The 23885-nt window shown below is 25.7% G+C and overlaps 1 protein-coding gene across 1 annotated transcript in view; it reads right to left on the reverse strand.

Annotated features, from left to right (window-relative positions):
- Positions 1-22183, reverse strand: part of LOC109599908 (hormone receptor 4) — a 59004-nt gene extending 36821 nt beyond the window's left edge. Inside the window, exons 1-2 of the mRNA XM_049965070.1 lie at positions 21963-22183; positions 21707-21813 (exon numbers count right to left, since the gene is read on the reverse strand). The gene's annotated coding sequence lies outside the window, so the exon portion shown is untranslated. The remainder of the gene's footprint in view (positions 1-21706; positions 21814-21962) is intronic.
- Positions 22184-23885: the final 1702 nt, after the last annotated feature.

Consider the following 23885-nt stretch of genomic DNA (forward strand, 5'->3'; position numbering starts at 1 on the left):
TCTTACCAAAAATTTGATTATTTTTGGGAGTAAAAAATATATGTAAATAAATTATCATAATTATAGAATGTTTCAAATTTAACAAAGAAAAACATCATTTATTTTTCTTTTTTTTAGCCAATACAGAAAACTGTTTTATTTAATTTTAAATAAAAACATTTTGGCTTCAATTTGTATTTTTCTATGCAAGAAAATAATTTAAAAAAAAATGAATGAAAATTTTGCCTTCTGGAAAGAATTAAACATAATAATATTAATTTAATATATCTTAAAATTATAATTTTCTGCTTGTTCAATTTAAATTGTGTTAATGTTGCCATTAAATATGTATATTTTCCGTATAGTAAGTAGTAAGTTATATATATATATATTATATATATAATATTTATATAATATTCGATGAAGTATTAATAAATGAGATTTGTACTGATTATGTAATTGCTTATTTTTTATCCTACATTTGAAATAATTTATAAATAACTGTAAATTTGCAACAAATTGTACGTAAAATTATTAATTAATTAATTTTCAATTAACATTTCAATATTGTTTATATTTATATAGTATTGGATAAAATATTGTGAGATTGTGTAATATGTAAAAATAGTTACCAATAATTTTACATATAATTTTTAAATAGTTAATTTTCAATAAACTATTAAAAAATTATTGGACATAACAAAAAAAAAAAAATAAAATCGTGTTTTGTGTCAATTAGAAATTGATTATTTAAACCACACGAAAAGGCTTATGTCCATTTTAATTCCATTTATGAGGTTCAAGGGGTAAAACGATCAATTCATCACCATGAATATGTCTTTTGCCTGTTCCATTTTCCTCGCTTTAATCTCATTATGAAAATAAGATCTGCTATATCCTATTGACACAGTTTCCTGTAAAATATACATTGACCTAACACATAGCTTGTTTACAAAAGCATTTTCCCAAGCGAAATTTTATTATTTCGCCCCATTTTCCGCGATTCCGTTATCGAAAACCTGAACGAACGCGATAAATACCGAATCAAAAAGCAAATATATAGCGAACGTCCTAAATTTCATGCGGCGTATAATATTGACTCTGTAACAGCAAATAATAGCTTCTATAATGGCGTCCGGATTGCAACACTTGTCCTAGATGCGGGTCATTGCTATGCGAGAGCAGCGTTCCCATTGAAATCGAAATGTAAGGTCGTATGGTGGGATTCTCTACATTCTCCGCTACAACCAATCGTTCCAACAGACCAACAGACCTGCAGACCACTAGCTCGATGGCCAGTTCGAAATAATAATAAAAAAACCAATGTGTTACGTCATATTTAAAAATTCGTCGTGTGTCTTTTATTTTTTGTTGATAAAATGTATAAAATTACAGTACGGTTAGTGTATTCAAATATAGTAGATACTTTAGCTGGTTTTATTACTGAAAATAAATTTTTATTCAGAAAAATTTACTTTTTTATTTCATATATTAATGTGGTTTATTGTTGTAATTGAAAATAAATATAGTGTGGCGTATTTAACATAACATCTACAATTTTTTTATTGTCCACCATTTTATCATTTAACATAAGAATTTTCATACTTCAAAGTGGTGACAATTTTTGTTAAATTTATTGTACACTCATTTTGAAGAATTCAGTACAGTCTTTTTCATTAATTTTATGTATAGTATTAAAATATTCCTATGAATGTATCCACTCGAATTATGATCAAGCATATAAATATATTTTCTGTAAATATAATTTTATATTTTATTTGCTTTATTCAAAAGCAAATCTAACAAAGTACGAAATATCTAAGAGAAATCTGCGGTAGTTTTATTCAAAAAGGATTTTAAATAATCGTGAGTTTAAGCCACCTCATCATTTGGCATATACCTTGAATAAACGTTTCGTATTTTCAGAAATATTGTATAATAAAAGTAAAGGTAAATAAGTAGCTTACTCGAGATTTATTTTCAATCGATGTACATTCTTCTACAACACACTATTGTAAAGCACACACAAAGAACTTCCTTGAACTTACAAATATATATAAATAAAATAATGACATAAAGGAAGCATTGCATTTCTTTACCTCAAGGATAATATGGTTCGTAAATCTCAGTGCATATTAACTAATAATAATAATAATGATATCATTTCGGAGACGGTTTCCCTGGCAACGTTGATGAGTTTCTAAGGTGACTTCAAAATGTTTATTTAGTCTATGTATTTAATGCATCATTTAATTTTCAATTAGCTTTTAATGTTCTATTGCTGCATTTAATGTAATCAATAATTGCACTTTTATTTGAATGATAAATGATATTGATGAAGTATGTGTATACTAAATGAAGGACAAAATACAATGTTAATTTTGTTCACATACTGATCAATCAAAAGTTCCACTTAAAAATATCCATTGTATATCTCGATTATAATTTTCATTAAAATTTCGATTCGTTATTGAAGAGCTTATATCAAATTAATTTTATTGTTTAATAGTGATAACAATATATTTTTTAATATATTGTGTTTTAATAAATTTTATTAAATCGCACTAACGAATATGGATATGAAAAATGGGAAACTATGATATTGTCATTTTTGTATGATTTAATAATAAATATAAATTTTGATAACACTGTAAAAAATAAACTAATTGAAAATTTTTCTTGCTTAGGTTTAAACATTACAGTGAGTATTCAGATTTCATTTATTATTTTGTTTAATATATTAAATATGTGCATTATACATTCTAGTATATAAATACTTTCTTCAAACTGAATAACATAATATTGTTTACATTTAAAGCTAAAATTTAACATTAAAAATTAATTAATTATTTGGGGGATACAATCAAAAATATAAAAATATTATTCCATAAATACTAATTTAGACTAAAGTCTAACATATAAATATGTAAATAAATTATTATTATTATTATTATTATTATTATTATATTTCGAGGAAAATAACTTTTATTAATAAAAATTTAAATTCTAGAATTTAATAAAACTTATAAATGTGTGTTATGAAAACAGACATATAAACAAAATTTATTAAAAAAAAAACGTATCTATAGTACCATTCAATCATTCATTAATTTGTAAAAATCAAAAACAAAAAAGTGAAATTAAAAAAAAGTACTTTTGAATTTAAAATATACTTAATTTTGTTAATGTTACGTTCGTACAATTTAATAATAAAACAATAAATTAAGTTTTGATAATACTTTATAACTAAGTTGAAACTGAAATTCAAGAACATACAATAAAATAACTATAAATTATAAATTAAAGTAGATGGTATAAATTATTAATTTTTAAAAGATATTTTTATTATTATATTTTATAATATGAATAATTAATTTATAAATATAACAAAACTTAATTAAGTGAAAGATTTTTGGAACTTGTTAGAATAAAATGACTCACATAAATAATAAAAAAAATAAATTTTAATACAATTTATAAATATATGGATAAAAACATACTAAAATTTATTTTTAAAGTAAAAACACTGATATTAGAATAATACTTATTAATTGTGTCAATCGTTCTTCTTAAGGAAAAAACTAGAAATTAAACATAAATTGTAGTGCATAATTTTGTTAAGATTTGAAACTATAAATTATTTAAGAACTTTCAATCAAATAGTTGAAGGAAATAAATTAATAATCAAAGTAGATTACAGTATGTTTAAATGTATCAATTTTTTATAACCTATTTTCATAATATATAAGAATTTCAGAAATAATCAGAAATATACAAAGTAAATGAATGATTTTTAAAATTTTTGAACGAAAACAACTCATACGAATAATAAAATATTTAAATTTTAATACAATTTACGAATATATGAAAAATATTTACCCACATTTATTTTTAAAACAAAATTAGCATAAAATTAGTTCATATTAAAATTAAAAGTGACATTTATGAGAATGCACTAGAAACTTAAATTTGTTCAAGAATATTCAATAAAATAATCATAATATGAAGGAAATAAATTATAAATCAAATTAGATTACAGCATAGTTTAAATATATTACAATATTTTTTTAATTAATAATTTATTTATAAAATACCGTTTGATTAAAATATTTTATATTCATAGTAAATGTTATACAATTCATAAATGTGTGTAATAAAAGCGTGCGTATAAAATTCATTTTTAATACAGAACAGCACATCAATATTACATATTTCATTCATTCATCTTACAACCAAAAATAAACAGTGAAATTTATGAGCACAATTATGCTGCTATTCTCTTTTACACATTATAATATTATTATGTAAAAAATGAAATATGGCTATGTCAAAATATAACTTGTTATCATGATAGTTACGTTATTCCACTGCAATACGTTACAATGTCATAAATTGTTTAAACAAAACTACTTGGTCGTTTTTACGCCACGCTTAAACTTCAAACAAGTCGTTTTTCGCTCCTTTAACTTTACAGGTGTTTCGCAACTACGCACTGCATAATCTAATTGATCGGTGTACAATTTGATTTCTTATTGCAACGGCCACTCACTGGAAAATGTGGTGTGCAAGTGTAAATCATTTGTGGTAGGAAGTGTTGGAGTATTATATAATTATGGATATATAACATACATTAGATTTGTTGGGTAATACGTCGTGATTGATTAAAATAACTGAAGTGTTCGGTGCTAATAGGCCGTTTGGTCTGTCTGGCCTTGAACTGGAAGGGAAATCGGTGGGAGCTTGGAGCTTTATTCTAGGCAAATTAATAGTGAAGAAAAAAAAAACATTTACATATGCACATATAAGTGTAACAATAAATCTCTTCCTTTAAATGTCAAGTATTTACCTAATCGTACAAACAGTGTAATATACAATAATTATATTATTTTCCAAAGGTACATGGACACATATCAGTAATTCACAGTTAAACTTTTATTTTTTTATTTTACTCACATGATAAAAGGTAGAACCGTAAAAGAAATCTGTGACATTCAAAATTAAGAATAAATTAAACATGGACAAAAATTTGAAACGCACGTTCCTCTATGACAAAAGTTACATTTTTCCTTGAATTGTTTTCGTAAATATCTGCCCAATGCCAATATCAATGTCAAATACGTTAATAAAATACTTGAGTTGAGAGATCACTATTCGTTGAATTTTTCGTGCGACGTATCAGAACTTGATATTGATTGAGAAAATAGTTCAGTTCGTCTTGTGGAAGAGCAATGAATTATTTATTGCCATGTTTTGTATAAAAACATCAGGGTCACGGCTTTAAGATAAGAAGGGATTAGATTAATTTCGTAATTAATTTATTATGAATCAAAATTGGGACGTAACGGAGAAAACAAGCTTAAAATTGGCGAATGCGCCAACCACAACTTATTTATGAATGATGATGATTAAAAATCTATTCCTTTAATGATTAGCCTCGTTTCTAAATAACAACAAATCTATTAATTATCTTAAAAAATTTCTAATATTCTATATTCATGTAAAATCTTCATAAATATATTAATAAAATATAATACCTGATTTAAATGTAAACTATTATATGTCATAAATGAAATTTTAATTTAAAATATGCTAAAATAATGATGTGTTGCAAATTTATGTATGCTAAAGCTACGGAAATTAATAAACATAATAATAATTAAGTATTACATAATTGTGAAATGTCTTTAAAATGAAAATTGTGTGCAACGGAAATTTATAATTAACATTTAAAAATTTATTACAATAATATTAACTATATATAATAACTTTTTCAACAAATTAAAAAAACTTTAATAAATAAGTGTTCAAAAATGAACACTGAACAATGAAACAAATAAACGAGATATTAGTCGAAAATAGAATTTAATAAATAAACACTAAATAGATTTTTCTGAAAGTTTACTTTACAAAATGAATGGTTCATAACTCCGAAACTCCTCATCTTATTTTGGACAGTAAACTAGTATTGAATAGAGAATAAAAATGAGGTACTACACTATCCATAAAAAAATAGTTGATGTCCATGTGTAAGTCAACTTTATGTCAAAATTTGAGATTGATAACATTTTAAACGAGTTTTATTCGACGTTGATATCTTGTTCCATTGAAAATCTCTCAGAATTTTTGCGGTCCACTGTATAATAATATTAAAATTTTTACTACTGAAAATTGTTAAAAAATACAGTCGAATTTCGATAACTTGAATTTTAGATAACTCGAAGTGAATTGTTTGGCAATGGCGTCCAGTGAGAAAATTATGCATAATTTTTACTTGATAACTCGAACTTCGATTACTTGAATATCTTGATAACTCCAACTAAATATTTAGCATAATCTTGGGAAAGTCGAATTTCTCTTGCCTCAGGTAAACTCCTCGAGGTTTTTTCTTTTCGACGATACCTGTCAAATGCCCTATTATCGATTGATTAGAATAATACCGGAAACTCCTAGGCATGAAAAGTCGACAAATTTATTCTGGAATTGATTTTTTTTTTCTGAAAATTAAAGTCCTTTCGCCAAACATAAATAATTGCCTCTTTTTAGTCTTGATAGCTCCAATTTCTTTTGTGGTAAATCATTATTCAAGTGTATTTTATTTACGAACAATTAACAAAAGAAACATTTTGTTTCATTAATGTGAAGTTATAGATAGTTTAGTATCTTAAATATTTTAATAGAAACGGCAATTTAATCTAAATTAGCAGAAACTTAAAATATTTAAATAATTTAGACATTATATAAGATAGTTCGACAAATATAATTATAAAGTTTTGTACTTTAACCAATATAATTTCTGACTAATTTAGTAGTTAGGTATGAGTTATATGAGATATCAAAAACGACATAACACTTGTAAGTAGTAAGTGTAAGTAAACGTGTAAATGTGTCTGCTAGTAATGTTTTTTGTTTAGTGCTTGTTTGTTATCGTATTATACAAGAAAATATGCTTTTGCACATTAGCCAAACTGATTTCTTAACTATTTCAATTACATTAGACGATATCCTTGGCTAGTATAGTTATAAACTTATAAACGAATTGCTAATATAAACGAAATTGCTTTTTCTATTAAAATAGTTAACAGTTTAAAGAGTTTATAAGTTAACAGCCGGTTTATGAACTAGCCAAGTTCGCACATTAATCGTAACGGATAATATAATATAAAAATAATTTGTCATATATATATATATATATATATATATATATATATATATATATTTAATATTCAATGATTATTAAAGTTTGAATATTTAGAAAAGTTATTATTGCCATTGCTGACATTGTCACTCTAAACAGGAAAAGTTATTGTAACATTTATTAAAAGTTTGGAAGAACTATAATCTAAATATACTTATAATAATTATTTGCCAAAATTTAAATTAATTCTAAAAAATTATATTAATAGTTAAGACACAGAAAACGATATAATTTACAAAGCAAATTTCAATTATACAATTTGAAGTAGATTAAATTCATAGATTTATAATGTATAATATAAATTATTTTATTTTAATATAATAATTAAATATTATTGTTAATATAAAATAAAGAATAATATTATTATTTGTGACATTGTAAAAGTGCATAACAGTGGGTAGACTAAATGCATATCCACGACGTACGTCGTATAATTATGCAAACAGATTTGGGTCAACGCAAACAAAAGGGATATTTTAATTTTATCGCTTATCATTGTTCAGTCACTTAGATAATGACACTGATTTAAAAATAATACAATGCTTCGGCTAATTAACATTTCTATTGTTTGCAATTAGTAAAATATTTGTTGCGATGGTTTCAATAAAGTGGCACCGGTAACCTGTTTAAACCTTCCTGTATGAATATTTTAACACATTGTCGAAAAGTTAACAAAACCCCTTTTTTAAAAAAGAAACCATCCGGTGCATAACATTTTTTAAATAATTAAAAGTATAATTTACAGTTTTATTTGGTTAGTTTGTAAATAATATATGAAACGATTTTTTATAGAAAACTTGTAAAAACATAATTTAATGCATTTCCTATGTCAAAATAAATAGATACTCCTGTATAAATGTCAAGGAAAAAAACAAAAATAAAAAAAAAGTTTCGTCATTTTAGAGTAGCAAGTTCAATGTACTCTCGATAAAAATAGATTTTATCAGAATTCATAGTTCTAAATATTTGTCTAGGCCTACGAGGTTTAATCATCAAATAATTTTCCTTTGTGTTCGGTCGTAGTTTTTTTTTACGCCATGCAAATATTGCAATATGTTAATAGTTTGTATATTTTTATAATGATTATAAAGTAATTTGATACGCAATGAAGCGCATTTAAAAAACACGGGAATAAAAATTTAATTGGTTGTAATTTGCATATTAAACAGTGGTTACTAAACGTTGCACTAAACATTTTAATATTTGTCTGAAATAAAATGTAATATTAAAATACTCCATTAGGCGTTTTCAGTATTTTAAATTATACAGTTATGAAAATAAAATAAACAAGATATTAAATCAAAATGACAAATTCTGAATTAGTTTCTCATAATTTTTTATCTCAGAAATAAAAATACGGAGACTTAGATATCTACAGTAGTTTGATTTGCTGTTCCGGTTCACGACTTATTTCATTCAAAACGCGTCGAAGTTATAGAACTTTCGACAGCTATTAAAACTTTACACTATCAATAAATCAAATTACACTTTAGCAATTTACTGAATTTATTTTGAATTTACACAATCCAACGAAAATACGAAACTTGATTTAAAATAAAATAAACCTTGTTGATTCATCATTGATTAAAAATAATTAATATGAAAATTTGATTACATGGAGGTTATTAAATATATAAATTAATAAAACTGATATCTATTTATTTAATATATGTAAAGTATAAATAATTTGTCGAGAAGAAGATGAAGAAGAGTATAAGAACGACATATCTATTGATTTTATCATTAAATTAATTAAAAAATTGTGCATTTCATATCATTATTATTCAAGTTTATGTAATAGTTTAGATGGAAACTACTTAAAAAGAAGGCAACAAAAGACTATACATGGCGTGTTTTTACTTAATCACTTAGTAAAAATTGCTTATTACATTTTTTGTGGTCAAAAATTGAGCAGATCTGGTTACAGTGTTTTATATGAAAAAATAATTCCGTTATTAAATTTTGCGAGACTACCAAATTTCACAGAAAAATGAATATGTATGCAATATGTGTATGCAGAATTTAGAATCGTTTTATTCCTTCTGATCACGTAAACCAGGGATTAAAATTTCAAAATATATTAAAATATCATAGAGGGTCTTAATGCATTAGATCTCACAATTATATTAATTCTTAGTAACAACAAAAATTAATGTTTAATTTTGATTATTAAACTGTATTCACATGTCGTAATAGAAAAATAATATAAAGTACTATATGTTAGTATTTGTTATTTTCAGATATTTTTCACGTTTTATTCCAAGATTTGGTTACTCAGAATACTATTTCTGTCAATCACTTGTTAATTTGCAATATTTTTCATATCGAGAGCTTACATTTTTCACAATAAATATTCAAATCAATAATAAAAATTATATTATCCCCTTTTTGGAAGATTCTTAATCAAATGGAAAACTTTATATTTTTTCTCATAAGAGATTAAATATTTAGTTCATACAAAATTATCTGTATTCTAATATTCATTATGATCGAGTTATAAATAAAATTGAATAGGTCTGTCAAAAAATTGTCTAGACTTTAAGAGTGGATGTAGTATTACCTAAATTATGTCAATATGTCTTAATGAACACGATTCTACGAATAAACAGTTTCGGAAATACTCAGGTTTATTTTTTCTGTCGTATAAGTATACTTTCTTGATTCCTTTTGTATTTTTATTCGAAACATTTTGCAATATTATGTCAACAATCGCACCTTCTACACTAAAAAATAAACTAAAAAAAAGAAAGCAGTATTATATTCAAAATATTAATTAACAGTCAGATTATATAATATTTAGTGTTTTATTTTTGCAAATAAACACAAAAGACAGTAAACCATTTGCATTGTCATTCGCGGATTTATGTTCATTAAGTTTTTTATTCATGTTTTAGATCTTCATATATTCATTGAAAATATGTTTTTCAAAAATCAAGTGGAGAAAAATGAAGCTCTAGAAAAAAGTAATTCACAATATTTTCCCATAAAATTTGTATTGTTTGTCCAAATTTAACAAACTTTTTTTCAATTATAAATCACGAAAATATGTACTTTTGGACAAAATGTCACGTTGTCTGGCCCCAACCGATAAAACCAATAGAGTAATTAATAGGTATAATTGAAGAAAGCTTATTAACATTTTTTTTTATAGAAAATGAAACTACACCACTGAATTAAAGACCAACTGAAATAGATATATATATATATATATATATATATATATATATATATATATAGAATAATTAAAAATCATATTCTTTTTAGGAATTATTTTTTTTAATCAAATAGAATAGAAGAAGAATATTGAAATATATTACAATAATGTTATACTAATTTTCTTAATTTATTTACTTCCACCGATGAATTCAATGTATTTATTATATATTTTTTAGAAATTCGTGATTATTTTTCTCAACTGTTCTGAGGTAATTTTCGCTTATGATTCATGAATACTACCATGAACTTGAGCTTATAGTGTTACTATAACTATAATAAAATTAGTATAGTATTATTAGTATAATATTTCAATATTGTTTTATTCTTAAGAAGAATATGATTTTTATGAATGACAAAATGAATGTGCATAATTTTTTATAATATTTCGTATTTATTTATTTCAAGGGGTGCTTGTTTCATTGATGTAGTTAGATTTGTTACAGAAAGTTTGCTAGCATAATTTTATTAATTAAAAACTTAAAAGTTTCACTTGTTAAAATTAACTTTTTAAAATATAATTTGTAATTAAATATATATTCTCTACTTATTTAAACGTTTGAAATTTAAAAAAATTTTAATAACTGAAGAAAATACATAGTTTCTATCTTTTAAACTATTTATTAAAATTGAGAATATATAAATAGTTCCATGTTAAATGGAAAACACTGTGCAGGATGTTAAAAAAGTGTCTAAAACTTTAAAGATGTGGAATATATATAGCATAAAATGTGACGAAAATGTTTAGTAATAATGGGACCACAAATAAACGGTTTCAGAGATTCCAACATTAACTAAAATAAATATATAAAAATAAAATAAAAAGTATTAGTATAAGTTTTATTCACCCAATATAAATAATAATAAATAAAAGTATAATAACAGAGATTCCAACATTAACAAAAATAAAAATATAAAAGTATTGTTTTATTCATTTAATAAATAAAAGTGAATAATAACAATTATTTACTGTTAAATATTAATTCAGTGACAACTGAGTGGGAGATTCCATATTGCTGTTTAGGATACCATAGTACTATATTTTTGCGAATAAAAAATAAAAACAGTTAAAAAAACACTGATCTGCCAGAAAGAATTAATATTTTTATACCTTATTTGCAGAGATATATTCATTAAATCTTCCCTTAATATAGGTCATCACCCTCTAAAAGTTTTCGTAGCAGTCAAGAAATATACACTAATACATACTTCAGAAATCAATAATCCTTGATATCTTGAAAATCGTCTGTTTTCTTAAAGACAGACTTTTCATCATATTCTAGTCTATACTATTCTCCTTCAATTTTGTGACTTTTTTCAACAGCCTGTATATTAGTTTAAATAGTATAATAACATTTTTTATCTAAAAATAACGTATTAAATTATATAGTTGTATAGAGTTTATAATTAAAGGGATTTTATCGATTTGTTTAAATGAATTTTACGAAATTGTAATAAAACAGAAACAATTTGAATAATTTGTAGTTATATTAATTATACATATATAAATCATCATGATGAGTATGAATTTAATTTCGTATAAACAATTTTATAAATAATATTCAACAATTATTATATTTATTTTTATTGTATTGCTAAATACATAATAGTTTAATATTATTTTTTACCTATTTACAAATTTATGAATGAATATATTATAGATTTTTAATTATTTATCAAAAGCTTGATGCTTCAAACATGTGATTACAAAGCTGGCATAATAATTTAACCAAACAAAAACATAAAAATAAACAAAGAACAACATCGAAAGTTTAAAAACGGAGTCCCGTCACACCGGCCAGCATTATAAAAAAAATCATCCGAAGCGAGCGACCGTTAGAGAGATAAGCGTACGAAAAAGAAGCGACGAATTTCAATAACGGAAAGCGTGTCTTACGGAAAGTGACTGTGCACGGCCGCGTTTGAGGACGTACATTGACCCCGAGAGATTCTGCACCGCGAACGACGCGGATGCGTCACGACGGCAGGCCGGGATGCTTCGAGCGCTGAGCGTTTACGTAAACGCCGGGCGGGCGGGAAGGCGCGCGCCCCGCGGCCGCGGGTTCGTTGCCGTGTGGAAAATAACGATGCGGCGCTGGCGGCCCGGTTTCCACCGGTGCCCGTGCAAACGGTCAAGACTCGGCGGCGGAGGAGGGTAAGCGTGCGGACCCCGTGCGATTTTCACATGTGAACGAATTTTTCGGATGCGAGGTCGTCGACGGGTTTGCGCCAATCTTCGGCGGCTGTTGTTGCTTTTTTCTCATGCGCTTGTGACACCAGATCGGTTCACATCTCGTGACTTTTGTAATAGCTATTGTTGTATTTATTCGTTTTTTTATTATTATTCATTAGGACTGAAATATTAAATAATATTATTAAACAATTATATGTGGTGTAGTTTCATAAAGTTTCGACTCTGGAAAAAAAACAAAGGATTGAAGACTTTGTTACAGCTATTTACATTTTGATTCGTTAATAAAATTTTCTATAAACGTTCCCAAATCATATATATTCATTTTTTAAATTTTAAATATACATAACTATAAGTCGAAATTTTGTCTTAATAATTTGAACTAAATACAGTTGAACTTCGATAATTCGAACAATGATTATCAAGATAGATATTACAAAAGATATGGTAAAGTACCCTATTTATCCAAAAAAACATTTTAAAACTTATAAATATGTAATAAATAATTATTATTATTATTACTATTATGTATTAAATTATGTAAAGTATTTATGTGACAAAAGAAGTTTTATTTTTATTTTCAAAAAAACCTGCGATTAAACCATTTGGGAATAGCTTTGTCGACATTTTCGTTCATATGTTTTCTCATACGAGGCCTAGTTGCGAGATATAAGCATTACTATTGAAGGGGTTGTCTAAGATATTGAATTGGAAAAACCCATAGTAGAATATACTTTCATTTATAATTTAGGATGTGATAATCACGTAATCAATCGATAATTGAGGATAAGACAGGTATCATCGGAAAGGAAAAACCTCGAGGAGTTTACGTGAGACAGAAGAAATTCGACTTTGAAGGTTGTGCCAAATATTTAGTTCGAGATATCAAGATATTCGAGTAATAAAAGTTCGAGTTGTCAAGTAAAAATTGATCGATTGATTACACTATATTCGAAAAGTCAAAGGTTTTGAGGGAATGGAACATAATGTGCCACATTTTTTAATTTTTTTAATAAAAAAGAGCCTTGATTAAATAATATAGATAACAGTTGTGTGACATTCAAATTCATCTCATTTTTCAAGTTATTAATTATTATAAATTAATAAGTTTAGGAGAGCTCCCGTGTTAAATGGGCCACAGTATGAAAAGTGTTAAAAAGTGTCCAGAAATTTAAAGAATGGTATGGAAATGAAGTGTTAAACAACATAAGTCCGCATAAAAAGTGTTCTGATATTAATTGATGAATTTTCTGTCAGGGTTCGGGTTCACCATTTTCTTTGTAAGAATATCATAAAAAATGTAGTAAAAATTCTCAATATAATCAAATAGTTTATTATTTATTAATTTAAACTTTAAGTTTTAAACATTGATCTGTGAATCTTAACTATTAGATTGAATGTTATAATATTTTTATAAAATGTTTGGGGTGACATTTAAATAAATTTTATGTTAGTTTAGATAAAACGAGAATAACTTACTATTTTATCTATGTTTAAAAAATGCAATTAATCCCTAAAAGATAAGAATTTAACAAGAGCATTACTAATATTATCATTAAGCTCTAATTATACACTACATTACATTAAAAAAGATTAATTTAATCTTTTTATTTGTAGACGGATGTGAATATAAATATAATATAATAATATAATTTGTTTTATGGCATTAGTTTGAAGATGTTAAACATCTGAAAATTTAGCTGTTGTTACTTTTTAATTTATTTGAAATACATTTATTTACTAACATTTATTATGTTATAGTGGAATTCGTTTATAAAGAACCTACTTATTATGTCCAATTAATCTAAACTCGTTAGACACTTTTTTGAATATTCCCTTTTAAGTGAAAATTAGATCATTCAAATATTTGTTTAAATTGTAACGATTCTGATAATGTGAACACTCGCTTCATTATAACGAACTATTTTACTTGGTGTTCATTATAAATGAACACTGTAGTTAAATACTTCTTTGCCACCAAAATATTTATTTCCCATTGGTTTTATAAAGCCATCACAAAAAAACATAATAAACGTAAATAAAAATAAGTTATTATATGATATTTTAAATATTATTTATAGCACTAGGTTAATTTTGAAATATATATTTTGTTAACGTCAACTTTTAAAATTCTGCAGTTGAAGTACATGAATAATTTATTTCGAATAAACGATTTATTAAACAATCAATAACGAATGCAACATAAAACATAGCAACAAATTTAGGTTGTTTTGTTATTGACACATTTATTTGAAGATGGGAAAAAAGATTAAATAGACTTGAACGATGAGAACTTTGACACTGTCTTGATTTAAAGCTTTATTATTTAGATATATTTATATATATTATTTAGACAGCACATTTAATTTTATGCTTCTTTTTGTTGTAGGAACATAAAACTATACATTCATATTGTATTTTGTATCCAGTTTAACGTCCATTCCATCGATATATTTTGTTTCCTAATTGGCTGGTGGGATTTTCTTTAATAGCTTATTACTATTTCTAATTATTTATCCTTTTTTATTGTCACTAGTATTATTATATTTTTGTATAAATTTTTAAATTTTATAGTTCGTGTTACCTTGAAATGTAAATTTTCTATATGTATTATACCCAATTAATAAAAATTTGATTGTTTGGTTTTGATACCTTCTTAATTAGCAAATAATATATATATATATATATATATATATATATATATATATATATATATATATATATATGTGTGTGTCCAGGTGTGGATTTTTGACAATATTCTTAACAATGTGTAAATCAATAAGAATTAACGGTGATAAAATAATAGTACTAATATTTATTAAATTAACGTATATTTAAAATTATTAGAGAAGATTCTTGATAAAAAAGATAAAACACTATCGAGACATCGTGATACACCCAAAAAAATAAGATGACTGAGCAAGAATTTTCGCATTTCACTTAGTATATTATTTTTTAAATTTAAATATATAAGTAAAAAGAGCCCCATTAAACGGCTTATATTCCAAATATTATGACTGTTGTTCAATACTTTCAGGATATTTGGTAAATCAGAAAAAAATTGAATACATTTTTAGTAACTTATTTTAAATTTAGTTTAAAAATAAAATATTATACATATGTATCATTGGTACTTAATTTATTCAATTTCCTTAAATACTTTGGCAAGAATTCTTTAAATAACTCTGTAAACTTCTTACAAATTAAGATACAATCAAAGTCGAAATGATATTATTTAAGAATGATGTTTTGTAACTTGAGCTTAGTATTTTGCAACGTGACTTGAAAAACACAGTGAATTTTCAATAATTGACTGACTACCAACAAACAAAACAATTTTTACTTCTTGTTCTACAAACAATTATTACATTCACACAGTCATATCTATTTATAACCTTGTCACTAATTTCATTGCCTTATTACATCCGTATCTCGACAACCAGAAGAACTTTATACTCGCACTAGATAAAATTAAGCGTTAATTTAGTTAAGACCATTAAAATTAAGAGTGTTCTGGCCCCTACGGTCGATAGCCTTTTAAATAATCGCCGTTTAGTATTTAATAATCAACCTTAAATTAGTCCGTCTAATTTACGATAGTAACACTTTGTTAAGTACGGATCCTGAAGTGCGGCGATACATATTTAAAAACGAAACCGTCAAACAGGAAATAATGTACATATATATATATTCATGCGATAAGAATGGTTTCAGGCAAGGATAATCTGCACAAAAGTTTTGTTACGTGCGTGTTAACAGTTTTTTATGTTAATTCACATAACGGACCAATGTTTTAAATTTATAATATGCTACCTCATCGCACTCTTTTACATATGTACTTGTACCAGTTCTATTCTTACGAAGATTCAACCTTTAAGTTCATCTGGTGCTTTGACAGGTCTATGTCTAATTACAATTTGGAAAAATACTAATGATTTCGACCCATTGTTGTATGCACGGTTGGTGGTGCCCATTTTTGAAACAATTGGGTGTATTTTTCGAGAGCGATGAAAGTAAGATTGCCATTTTGACAGTCCGAAATAAGAGACAACGGTCCACTAATCTGATCCGTTAGTTGGGTACCGCTTCCTTTAATTTTCAATTAGCGATATTTCGTGTGCAAGTACACGTGTATAATGGTGATGAACACTAATAGTGAAAGTTGCAGTTTGAATGGTCTATCGTGACTAGAAAACTTACTGTACCACCTCGACCGTCTGGCGGTAACAGTAATAGTGAAACCAGTGAAAGTACCGGTTTAGATATGCAACGGTTATGTAAACGACATGATGGGATACTCAGTTAATAATCATTTCATTAAATTATGGCGCAGATTTATGGTTTCCTACTTTGACACAACGTACTAGGTGATTGGAGTCGAAGACATCAAAATTTGTACTAGAATCTGGCCATCCAGTCGTTTTCCTTGATGCACTCAAATGTAGCATATGAAAAACAACGTTGAGGAAGTCGTATTTGTTGTTTATTAATGTCATTTTATCCTCATGTGTGTTGTTAAAGTGAGTTTTATTACTTTAATTCACTTTTCCAGTCGTAGAAAACAATTTCACACGGTCTATATTAAAATGTGCGACCTTTTCTTTTCAATGCGAATAACTAGTTTATGCTGAAACTGAAAAACAAAGAAATCTCATAACGAGCGTACTCGTACAGTTAGAAAGAGCAAAAATCCTTTCGTACGTTCTGAACGCAATACGTAACAGCTCGGTGTCGTCGACCTATATCAGGAATATGAAATACGATTATGCAGTCTGTTTTACATTAGATATGAAAAGTATTTTATTTTTATTTATGCACGACGTTTACGATTGGTGTGTTGAGGAGCTGTTTTTCAATATCATCAATTTCAAGTTCAAAAATACTGATTAACCAGCGGATTTCATTATTGTTGCAGTCGACACAATGAATAATCTGGAATTTTGAGGTTGTGCGGCGTTAATTTGATTATACTAAAATATGTATTTGTTAATTTGGCCCTTTGCCACGGACGGAGTCTTGGATTCCTGCGGCACAGACAGAAATATCAGGAACATTTGTCATAATAAATTATCGACTAACCACTTGTAGCAAATGCTTTTACGTTTCCGAGAAACTGGTAATTTGAGGCAATAAACACTGTTTAAGAGTTAATTTATTGTTTTGTTCACTGACTAATTGTTAAAAAAAAAATATTGGCACTAAGATAAAATGAATTAATTACTGACTAATTGGTTATTCAAAAAGAAGTCCCTCTGATGTTAAAGATCACCGGAAAACTGGGCTATTTGTGGCAGCAAATTAGCGAGATTTAATTTGTGTAAATGCCACCGAACAAATTTGAATTTAACTACGATAAAACAACGATAGTAAATTCAAGGAATTTTTTACTAACATAAAACAATGAGTTCGTTATTTTCGGTTTGCCCTTTAACCTCTGTCAGTTCTTCATTTTGTTTAATTGTTCAATATTTTCGCTGTACATTTAAGCATATTTAAAAATAGAAAGTTCGTCGTTGCATAATTTTGTTACGATCATAATTTTATTGTTGTTCGAAAACATTATTTATTGAGATTCCCGATTGAAAGTATGAAATGAAATAAATGTATTTGCATCATTTGTACATTAAATATATTTTGATATTTCTTTAAGATTTTTTTAAATATGTAGAATTAAAATTAATCAATATTTTACTAATTTAATTAAATACTATAATTTTTATTTTATCTATATTTTAGAAATCACTTTTTAGGGTAATGGTCTGAAAGTAAAAGTCGCTGTTATGTCAATATTTCAACAATTATTAAAACCCATTAAAATTAATTTAATTTTAAGAAAAATTGTTACGCAGATATTTAAAAAATATAAATGACTTTTTTTTGCATTTATTATCATTACTACGTGAAATAATGCTATAAATATCAATCAAAAATTTATTACTCCGGAAGTGGCCAGCAATAAGTTGCTGATATTAGGATAATATTTTTAATTTTTATTTACAGAGATTTCATCTAAAAGTCCCTGTCATGTTAATATTTCATTAATTTATTCTTGGCTTGAAAAATTGATTTGAATTATATAAAAATTATAACGTAAATATTTTATGACTCTTTTCTGCATTTCTCATCATTACCACTTGAAACGATGCTATAAATAATAGAATAAATTGCTGATAATACAAAAATAAAAATTTTTACTCCAGAGATTTCCCCAAAAAGTTTTCGTTATGTCAATATTTCGCTAATTTATTCTTGGTTTTTTAGGAGTTATTAATTATTGACTAAAACATAAAATTGATTTAAATTTAAATAAAATATAGTTTTTTTTTCTGTATTTCCAGTCCTTACACAATATTGATTTAAATTTAAGTAAAATTGTAATGTAAATATTAAAAAATATGTGAGTTTTTTTCTAAATTTTCCATGGTTTCCACGTTTCAATAGTTAAACATTTATTTCTGAAGTGGTGTATTGGGATGATATAAAAGTCCATGTTAGGTCAATATTTCACCATATTCCTGCTTTTTCAGGAGGTATTAATTAATGACTAAAATACAATATTGATTTAAATTTGAAGAAAATGTAACGCAGATATATATGACTTTTTTCTGTACATCTTATCATTGTTTTGTGAAATGGTTCAATAAATAATAGTCAAAAATTTATTTCTCCTGAAGTCGCCAGTAATAAACTAATGATATTGTAATAATAAAGATTTTTACTTGTCAAGTCTATCCTAAAAAGTTTCTGATATAACAATAATTTGTCAATTTATTCTTGGGTTTTTCAGAATGTATTAATTATTGACTAATTCACAAAATTGATTTACTTTTGAGGAAAATTTTAACTTAGAAATTTAAAAACATACGATATTCCACGTGAAATGATGCAATAAATAATAGTAAATTTTCTTCTGATGTAGCCAGAAATTAGTTGTAATAATAAAGAATTTTACTTACAAAGATTTCTCCAAAAAGTCCCTGATATGTTAATATTTCGACAATTTTTTCTTGGCTTTTTTTAAGAGATATTAATTCACAGTATTGAGTTACATTTGGGGAAAATTGTAACATAGATAGATATTAAAAAATTATGACTTTTTCTATATTTCTCATTATTGCCACGTGACGTCATAAATTATAATAATAGTCAAAAATTTATTTTTCCTGAAGTGGCCAGGAATAAATTGGAGATATTGGGATAATATTTTTAATAGGTTTTTAATAGGTTTTACTACTAGTTATAGAACTTCCAAAAAGTTAACTATTTTAAAGATATTTTTTAAGAAATTTAATATAAAAGTAATTAAGAGTAGTAATTGTAACAAAGGTTAGAATAATTATGTAGTTTACTCATGTATTTTAAACTCTACTATAAAATAAGTAACAAATTAATATTAATTTTAGGAAATTTTATAAAAACTAAATTATATATAAATTGAATTGATATCTTTGACGTACATATTAATTGTAATTTATCTATATGAAAAGGTGCAGTAATATTAATTTATTTACTATCAATTTGTTGTCAACAATTTCACATAATATAAAAATCTAAATTGTATTAATTATTTTAAGTTAAAATTAATTAAACACCAAAAAATTGACTAATTTAAAAAAAATAAATTTTTGACTGTTATTCAAGTATATTAATACTAAAATTTACTATGTTAATAAGATATTAATAAGCGACAACATATATATTATATTAATATTATGTTATTTTAAAAAAGTAATAAGCTATTTTTCACAAATGTAAATGCATAACTTTATATAAAAATTTTAAATCACCAGATTTATATAAATATAACGATAAATATATTTATCAAAATGTAATTATAAATATTATATGTTAAATGACACGGAATTAATTTTAATTTGTATAAAATTTCATAAGCTGCTTAAATTTAAACCCATAATTTGTTCAATTAATAACATAATTTAATCTATATTTTAAAACACTAAAACAAATATATTTGAAATTAATTAAATTCACTCATTCAAATCATAAACTGCTTAAATTTATATAATGTATATCCATAATGTGCTCAATTATTAAAATAATTTAATTAATATTATTAAACACTAAACCAAATATATGTGTAATTAATTAAATTGTATAGTTATTTCATATAAAATATTTAAAACTAATCAACGTCAGTTTTTCTCAATTTTAAATGATAGAGTGGACAACTTTTTATCATTTTAAATAATCATACACCATTGTTAGATTATACGGTTTCATATTTACAAATAACACATGGCACATAAAAATCATTATATTTAAAAATAATAATAGTTCATCAAAGTTCATGAAAACCAGAATTGCGTCCCTCGAACCTTTATAAATTAAAATTGTTAAAAATTCCCCGTAAGGGTTGGGTGTTGCGGAACACCTGGTAAATTACGATTGGCCGGCCGTGAACGCCAATAAAACGTCCATAGGGTGAAAACTCGTTCACCGATTTAGTTTCAAATTGATAACATTGCCCAAACACAGAGAGAGAGAAAAAAAAATAATTATAAACAAAGCCTTAACAAGCCGTTTAGATAAGTCGGCCGATTGTGAGGGTTCAATAAACTTTTAATTTTAGTTACTGCGGATTCGGGAGTATTTCAAAAATTGATTGGCGCGTATCTAAACTAAAAAGTCGTTGACATTCAGTCGCGATCCCATGCACTGATTTACCTTGTTAATTGTTGTTAGTTGTGATAAAATAATTAACTGCGATGAGATAACATTAAAGAGCGCAGATAAAATAAAATAAAACATCCAAGCCGGGAGTGATCGGGGTTTACGATCGTCAAATGCAATTGAACGATCGTTGTTGAATTTTGTGCGTTTATGTAAGCAATAGTTGGTAAGAAAAAACTAATATTAACTCGTAATTTTAACTTGTAATGATTGCAATGACATTTACTTATAGACTGCGCATGCCTAGTGACGCCCACCATTACTGACCTACATTAAGCGAGGTTGATGACCTTACGGGCTTAAACACAATCGACTGAAAAATGATGCTTTACTTCGGGCATACGTTCGCAACTTTTTTTTATTATTTCGAACAAGGAAAATATTTGGCGAAAGCCGACACGAATGATGTGCTACGACAAAAATGAATGCTGACTTACATTTTTTTGGAGACTTGAATGTTCTTTACGTAAATAAAATAATAATTCCATGTAAATCGTTCAAATCTTGGTTCGTTCGGCTGTTAGATTTAAATGAGGGGTCATTTCTGAAAAGAAAATTACATGAAATTACTATTCGGACGGGGTTGGACGGGGTTAGTTGAATTTTTAGAGAGACGTCTGTGTGCGAAGTAACGGACAAATATTCGGGCACAAAAAAAAAATTAAATAAATAAAAAAATAGTAAAATAGATACCTTGAGATAAAAGAGGAAAGCGAAACACAATCCCAAAATGCGAGTGAAAACGGCCGCGGCAGTTAACAAGCGTTTCCCGATGCGATGCGAACTTTTTAATTCACTTTTATTATGCACTCTTGATTATTTAGTTCACTGTAAACATTCGAATTTCATTTATTATTATACATTAAATTGGCCTAGATCCGCGCTCGTCGTGTGCACGCAACAGTCCTGGACGCGACACTGGCCGTACTCTGGCAATACGTCCCTTCGGCACGTTTTCACGTGGAAATCCCTGGAAAATGCAATAAGTACCATGAATTAAGAACACCATGTAGATACGAGAAACGGTGAGTACGTTGCGCTGCCTGTTTGCCGGGGACTACGCGAGGTGAATGACCTGTGGCTTACACCATCGCCGGTGGTGGGGAGACACGAGAATTCGCCGCGCGCTTGCTGCATCTTTTTCCGCTTCCATGTGACGGATACAGGGTGTTCGGGGGCTCCGGGCCGCCGCCGCGGCACCGATTGATTCGACCGCGGGGGCCGTCGCCGAAATTTCGGGGGTGCCCGTAAGGCCCGCGGGGCCCGTTTCGGCGACGTTTTGCGATGGGATCTACGACAAAAACCGATTTTGTGGTGCGAAAATTGGTTTAATTATACAAAAATCGAAGTTTTATTTGAATAAATTATTTTATACACTGTGGATATAAAATTTTAATAATTTAAAAAAGTCATGTTTATTAAGTGCACATTTTTCACAAATAGTTTCAATTAACAAGTAAAATTTGCTATAATCAAATTTCATAAGAGATCACGATTTGGTATAAATATAATTTTCAAAATTAAAATAAATTTTATCCGAAAATATGATATAAATATGGTTATTGATTTAATATAAAATATCAAATTTAAAACAATTTATTGTATTTTTCAATTGTCTTAAATAATTTTCTATTTCATTTAAGAATATCAAGAATATAATATTTGTTCTTTATACCTAAAAATCTTTAAAAAAATGTTAATTAAATAAATAATAAATTTAAAGATTATCAAAAATAATAAACACTAAATTTAATTGTAAATAAATGAACAATGTCGAAAAATTTGAATGTTAAAATTTGCGTTAAAACTAAAGAATAATTTATAATAATAATAATAATATCACATTTCCTAAAATCAATTTTTTATATATAAATTTAATTATCATTTTTAAAACATTATTGTAAAACAAGTTGAAATAAAATAATTAGATTAGAACTTTTAAAAAAATACGTGTAATAATTATGAATGAAAAAAATGATATGAACTATTACTGTATAGATAATTAATTATTTTATTTAGTATAAAATTAATTATTATTTTTAGAACATTTATTAAAAAGCGTTAAAAATGATTATAATAAAAAACTAGAATTTTCAATTAATTAATTAGGAACATTAACAATTAAATACTTTTTTCTCAATTATATTCAATTAACAACTAGAATTTACGAAAACAAAATTTTATATAACAAAATCATGATTTAAAGATTATAAAAATAATTAATTTTAAAATTAGTTAATAAGTTATATTAGAGTATTAAGCACAAGTTTATTTTTAATTGATTAATTATTAAATTTAGAAAATTTGAATTTTATTAATTTTCGTTAAAATAAAAGAATAATAATAATCAGTTCACATTTTTTAATTAATTTTTTATATACAAAACTAATTATTATTATAAAACAAATAAACTAAAACTTTTAAATAAATACGTGTAAAAATTATGAATGAAAAAAATCAATTCATAATAAAATAAATGTAATTTTGAATGTATTTTAAGTATTGTGAAGATAATTGATTGTTTTCATTACAGTGTATATTTTTTATATATAAAATTAGTTATTATTATTAGAACATATTATAAAATAAAAAAATAATGAATTAAATTTTTTAAAT

The sequence above is a fragment of the Aethina tumida genome, chromosome 3 (assembly GCF_024364675.1).
Source record: "Aethina tumida isolate Nest 87 chromosome 3, icAetTumi1.1, whole genome shotgun sequence".
Lineage (NCBI taxonomy): Eukaryota > Metazoa > Arthropoda > Insecta > Coleoptera > Nitidulidae > Aethina > Aethina tumida.